Consider the following 6,807-nt stretch of genomic DNA (forward strand, 5'->3'; position numbering starts at 1 on the left):
ATGAATCTCTGGTATTAGGTTCACAGGGATTCAGAATTGACAATTTTATTTTTATGAAATTCCCCTTCTCATCCTTGTCAGTATTCCTGGTTGTGAGGACTTCCCTGTATATTTTCCCATTCTCTTACTGTTGGACTATCTGTAACTCCATATTTAAAATGCACTTCCTCTAGATGATATAAAATTGGATTTAGCTCTTAAATCCAGTGTAATATTCTTTGGCTTGTTTTTAGAAAGTTTAGAGCATTTATAATTAATCTAATGATTTACATGGTTGTTTCTAAGTGTACCATCCAGCTATTTGGTTTCAATTTGTCCCATATGTACACTTTTTTGAGTTTTATGCTTTTATTAACACGAATACAATGTGCACACAAGCTGTCTCTTCATTTTCTTCGCTGTGCAGCCTGGCATTGGGATTGGTGACTGACAGCCGGCTAGGCTGTTCTTTCCACAATGGCTCTGTGGTTCTTAGAGGAGACGATGTGAGAAATCACAGCCCAGTAATATATGCTCCACATCAGCAGCATTTCAAGCTCCTTGACACTGTGGACAGAAACTTTCAGAAGTCACTGGTCAACAAGTGCTTTGTTTTCTTGCTGTTCCGGTAACCAAAGCTGGACATCAAAATCTGGCCCCTGAATCTCCTGCGCACCCTATTGTCATGCCCCTGGGCTTCTGCCAGTTCTGCTTAATTATGACATATTGGTCTGACTGGTGCTGGATGGATTTCTTGGTTCTCTTTTTGATCTTTGGCTTCATGAGAGGTCTGAGGGTGGCCATGATGCTGAGGAGGACGTGTCCCGTATATTTTTTGTTCTCCATCCCTGCATTCTTTATGACTATTTAAATATTTTCAATATTCAATTTTTCTTTACCATGGTCTTACTAGCTATAACTTTTAAGTTTATGCAGTAGGAGCTCTAGGGTTTGCAATATGCATCTTATCACAGTCTTTCTTCAAGTAATATCATGTCTCTTGAGTTTTAATGTAAGAAATGTATAACAGTATATTTCTATTATGCCCTCCTCTTCTTTATACTTTTATTGTCAAATAATCTACATCTTCATTGGCATAAACCCCACAAATATATTATTATTTTATAATTTAAGCAATAAAATACATTTTAAAGAAATTTTAAAATGAAGGAATTTTTAAAAATTTACCTACATAGGGCTTCCCTGGTGGCACAGTGGTTGAGAGTCCGCCTGCCGATGCAGGGGACACAGGTTCGTGCCCTGGTCCGGGAAGATCCCACATGCTGTGGAGCAGCTGGGCCCATGAGCCATGGCCGCTGAGCCTGCGCGTCCGGAGTCTGTGCTCTGCAACAGGAGAGGCCACAACAGTGAGAGGCCCACGTACTGCAAAAAAAAAAAAAAAATTTACCTACATGGTGACTATTCACAGTATTTTTTTATTTCTTAGTAAAACTCTGGTTTACTCTTTCTTCAGCCTGAAGAAATTTACTGTAAATTTTCTTCTTGTGCAGATCTTTGGGTGATGAATTCTCCACGTTTTTCTTTTCCTGAACATATTTTTATTTTAGCTTCATTTCTGAAGAATATTTTTTCTGGATATAGAATTTTAGGTTGACAGACCTTTTTTCAACATTTTAAAGATGTTGTTCCAAAATATTCTGGTTTGCATTGTTTCTGATAAAAAGTCAACAACTTTCTTATGGTTATTCTCCTGCATTTAATCTCTCTTTTCTCTGGCTGCTTTTAAAATTTTCTCTTTAACAATGATTTTATAAAATTTGAATTATGTGCCTTTGCTTTTCTTTTTCTTGATTAGAATTTTTTGAGCTTCTAGGACATGCAGCCTTATAATTTTGAACAAATTTGGAAAATATTAGCCATTATTTATTCAATTCCTGTCCACCTCCTTCCTGGAACTCTAATAACACTATTGTTAGAGTTCTTATTACCATCCCATATTTCACCAAAGCTAAATATATCTGTATGGATAATTTCTACTGTTATGTCTTTAAGCTCACTGATATTTTTTCTGTGGTGTTTAACCTGCACAAAACGTATTTTGGGTTCCAGACATTCTATTTTATTCCTTTTAATATATGGAATTTCTGTCCTCACTATGTTCACGTTTACATCAACCCTTGAATGATCTGGGCATTTCCCTTTTCCCAGTGCTGAGGCACCTGAATTAAAGTTCAGGGGTCACCTAGGTAAAGTACAGGGGAATTACTGTTATACATTTGTCACAGTGAAAAATGATCTTTCATCATAGGCCTCTCTTCCAGTCAATGGGTTCATGGTCTGAGAATCAGATCACATCTGGAATCTAGGAAAAAAGAATTGTGACTTTTTAATGGGCAGCTTCCCTCTGCCTCCTTAACATTTATTTTTATTTATTTTGATTGCACATATTATGCAAAATGCTTGCTTGCTGCATATTCATATTTCTGTAAGGACTAACATATCCTGTTAACCATTTCTATATCTCACTGTGAGTCAAGCTTCCTCATCTGCCACACAGGTCCCGTTGCTCGTTGTGATAATTGCACTTACCTTGCTTTTGAATGCTAAGCACTACCATCTCCTCTTTGTTATTCTGAGATGCAATCAAATTAAGTGCTATCAGGATTCCCAGTCCTAAAACAGCATCTCATACTGTCATTCTTTGCCTAGAGAGAACAGCCATCCCTGAGCTCCTAAAGAATTTTTGTTCCCCTTTCACCAGTTACTTGCTTAGTACTGTCACCTGGCATGTCCTCTAGGCCTTCGCATGAAATGCTGTCAGCTGTTTATCCAGCTTTACGTAATATATCCTACGTAGCTCTCTTTCTGAATCTTTGAATCCTTTTTCCATCATCAGCCCTGATAACTCCGACATTCCTACCTAATTTATTTTGTGTCAGTATTTTTTTTACATGTTTCTAATAGCTATTCTAGGAGAGAATAGCCTGATCTCCCACTGTAGATGCCAGAGTGTTAAATTCTATTTCACAGGACTATCTCCCATATTGATAAACTCCCCCATCCACAACTTTCTTTTTTGTTCTGTTCCCCTTCATTCAGCATCCTTAACATATACAATCCTGTGCATCTACTCTTGTCTCCTCATGGTATATTGGTACATATTAGCCAAATCCTGCAGCAATGGCAGCACATAGTTTTCCTCATTCCTTAGCAAGCCTAATAGTTCTCCATGTGGATGTTCTGGGATTTGTGCTGGTACTTTCTTAGATCGGGTTTCCTGAAAATGGGGATTTTTAAAGGGAAAGTTGATGGACAATGCTCTTAGGAAGTTCATCTGGAAGAATGTGAGAAAGGCAGAATCTGGCAGAAGGAGAAGCTGAATCACAATGTACAGTTGACCCTCAAACAATGAGAGAATTGTTGAACAACCCTCCACACAGTTGAAAATCTGAGTATAACTTATAATCGGCCATCCCTCTATGTGGTTCCTCCTTATACACAGTTCTGCATCCATGGATTCAGCAACTGCAGATCGTATAGTACTGTAGTACAGTAATGATCTATTTCTGGATCTCAGTGCTGGTTACACAGTATGTTTAGTTTAAGAAAATCCACTGAGTTTTAAATTAACAATAGATGGAAATTAATGCAGGCATATTGTAATTCAGTGAGTTTTTCTACGGGTTAGAGGTTTAGAAAAAAAGTTTAAAAAAATCTTTATTAAAAGATACTTTTCAGAGCCAATTATTTTCAGAAAAAAAATGTTTTCTTAAATGAAAATAAAGATGAAAAGACAAAACTTTAAATACTCTAAAAAATTTCCCCAGAGCTGGATTTTTTCAGTTTATATAATGCAATCTGCTTAAACTGATCTATTCTAAACAGTCTTTCACCACTGTGACCGTCCAAAATTAACAACTTTTATTTATATATGTAAGGTCCTTCCAGGGTACATTTGAATCACCAAAGACAGACAAAGATGTGTTTAATTTCATTTAAGTCTATTTGGTTAAATTTTCTCTCTTTGAACATCAGTAGAGCCATGTGTGATATCTAATGGAAAATATTTCAGATTATTTGCTTAAGTAGATGGTCATGTGTGAGTCTATCATCTATTATTTATATTTTAAAGACATTTAATTTTAGAACTATACAATTTTGTTCTCTATTTTCTTCCTTCCTTCTTAGATGTACACCTAATACATAGATGGATTTACAAAAGTATAGGAACTAGAATGCTTATAACATCACTGTTTATAATAGGCCAAAACTGCCAACTACACTATTAATGCCTATCAACACTAGAATGGATAAATAAACTGTGGTATATGTCCATAATAGTAATATGTAACAATGAGAATCAAAATCAAAATCCACGTACAATATAAATGAAACTCACAGACATATCAATTGAAAGAAGTTCAATTATTCATAAAATACTCATGAATTCAAAGTTCAATTATTCATGGCTGAATAATATTCTGATGTGTGTGTGTGTGTGTGTGTATCACAATTTGTTTATCCATTTATCTGTCAACACTTAGGTTGTTTCCATGTTTTGGCTATGAAATAATGCTGCAATCACCATGACAGTGCAGATGTCTCTTCAACATAATGATTTTGTTCTCTTTGGATATACACCCAGAAGTGGAATTGCTGGATCATACAGCAGTTCTATTTTTAATTACCTGAGGAACCTCCATACTGTTTTTCATAGTGGCTATATTAAAACACTTCCTGATGTAAAATTCCTATACCCTAGCAATGAAAGATCAGAAAGAGAAATTAAGGAAACAATCCCATTTACCACTGCAACAAAAAGAATAAAATACCCAGGAATAAATACCTAAGGAGGCAAAAGAACTGTACTCAGAAAACTAAGATACTGATGAAAGAAATCAAAAATGACACAGACAGATGGAGAGATATACCATGTTCTTGGATTGGGAGACTCAATATTGTGATAATAACTATACTACCAAAAGCAATCTACAGATTCAATGCAATCCCTATCAAATTACCAGTGGCATTTTTCACAGAATTAGAACAAAAAATTTTACAATTTGTATGGAAACACAAAAGACCCCGAATAGCCAAAGCAATCTTGAAAAAGAAAACACAGAGCTGGAGGAATCAGGCTGCCTGACTTCAGACTATACTATAAAGCTACAGTAATCAAGACAGTATGGTACTGGCACAAAAACAGAAATATATATCAGTGGAACAGGATAGAAAGCCCAGAGATAAACCCACGCAACTATGGTCACCTTATCTATGAAAAAGGAGGCAAGAATATACAATGGAGAAAAGACAATCTCTTCAACAAGTGGTGCTGGGAAAACTGGACAGCTACAAGTAAAAGAATGAAATTAGAACACTCCCTAACACCATACACACAAAAAAACTCAAAATGGATTAAAGACCTAAATGTAAGGCCAGCCACTATAAAACGTTTACAGGAAAACATAGGCAGAACACTCTGACATAAATCACAGAAGATGTTTTCTGACCCACCTCCTAGAGTAATGAAAATAAAAATAAAGAAATGGGACCTAATTAAACTTAAAAGCTTTTGCACAGCAAAGGAAACCATAAACAAGACAAAAAGACAACCCTCAGAATGGCAGAAAATATTTGCAAATGAATCAACTGACAAGGGATTAATCTCCAAAATATACAAAAAGCTCATGCAGCTCAAAATCAAAACAACAAACAACCCAATTAAAAAATGGGCAGGGGCTTCCCTGGTGGCACAGTGGTTGAGAGTCCGCCTGCTGATGCAGGGGACACGGGTTCGTGCCCCGGTCCGGGAAGATCCCACATGCCGTGGAGCGGCTGGGCCCGTGAGCCATGGCCGCTGAGCCTGCGCGTCCAGAGCCTGTGCTCTGCAACGGGAGAGGCCACAACAGTGAGAGGCTCGCATACCGCAAAAAAACAAACAAACAAAATGTTTCATTGACAAAAATCAAGTTCCTGGAAACAAATTTTGGTAAAAACCTATGCCTTCTCCCATGATATGTCTCACAACAAAATAAAACTAGAAACATTGAAAAAGATAATCAGGGAATAGCAAAAATAAAACACATAAAATGACAGGAAAATCACAAACCTTTCAACATCGTCTATAGATAAGCAGTTCTTTTTCTCTTCTCAACAAAAATTAAGAAACATTAATACTGCATCACATCAAGTTTAAATTCTAATTTCTGAGGTTAACAGAAATGTTTTCAAATATTAAGTTATAGCTAATGAACTAACATAAATGAACCAGTATCCTAATAGTTTTCTTTTATTAAACCAGGATGATCAAAATCAGAAAAAGTAAACACAACTACAGCTATGTACTGTAGACATTGCAAATATTAAGTGCATTATTAAAGTTCTCTTTGATAATCTTTTCTAAAATCAATTTCAAAACGTTTCCTCAAGCCAAAATGAGTCTATGCACTAACAGACAAAGCAACCTGTGTATGATTTTCTTATTGTTTTGAATTTCTATTCCAGCTTTTCTATTTCCTGTGGAACTGATAAGAAAAAGTGTAAGTACAAAGAGGTTCAGAAGAGCAAACTAAGCACATGCACATAAAAAACACCCATTAACGTATGTTGACACACAAGTTGCCCATAGGCAGTATCTTTTAACGGTTCTTAATTTTGTTGCTTACTGCATTCATGGACTTAGAGATTATCATACTAGGCAAAGTAAGTCAGAAAGAGAAAGACAAATACCATATGATATCACTTATATGTGGAATCTAAAATATAACAAATGAACCTATCAACAAAACAGAAACAGACTCACAGACATAGAGCAGACTTGTGGTTGCAAAGAGGGAGGAGGTTGGGGAGGGATGGATTGGGAGTTTG

The 6,807-nt window shown here is 36.1% G+C and overlaps 1 pseudogene; it reads right to left on the bottom strand.

The window, feature by feature from the left end:
- Positions 1-340: 340 nt before the first annotated feature.
- Positions 341-783, bottom strand: LOC103086916 (60S ribosomal protein L32 pseudogene; annotated as a pseudogene).
- Positions 784-6,807: the final 6,024 nt, after the last annotated feature.

Source organism: Lipotes vexillifer, unplaced genomic scaffold (genome assembly GCF_000442215.2).
Source record: "Lipotes vexillifer unplaced genomic scaffold, Lipotes_vexillifer_v1.1 scaffold78, whole genome shotgun sequence".
In the NCBI taxonomy this organism is placed as follows: Eukaryota; Metazoa; Chordata; class Mammalia; order Artiodactyla; family Lipotidae; genus Lipotes; species Lipotes vexillifer.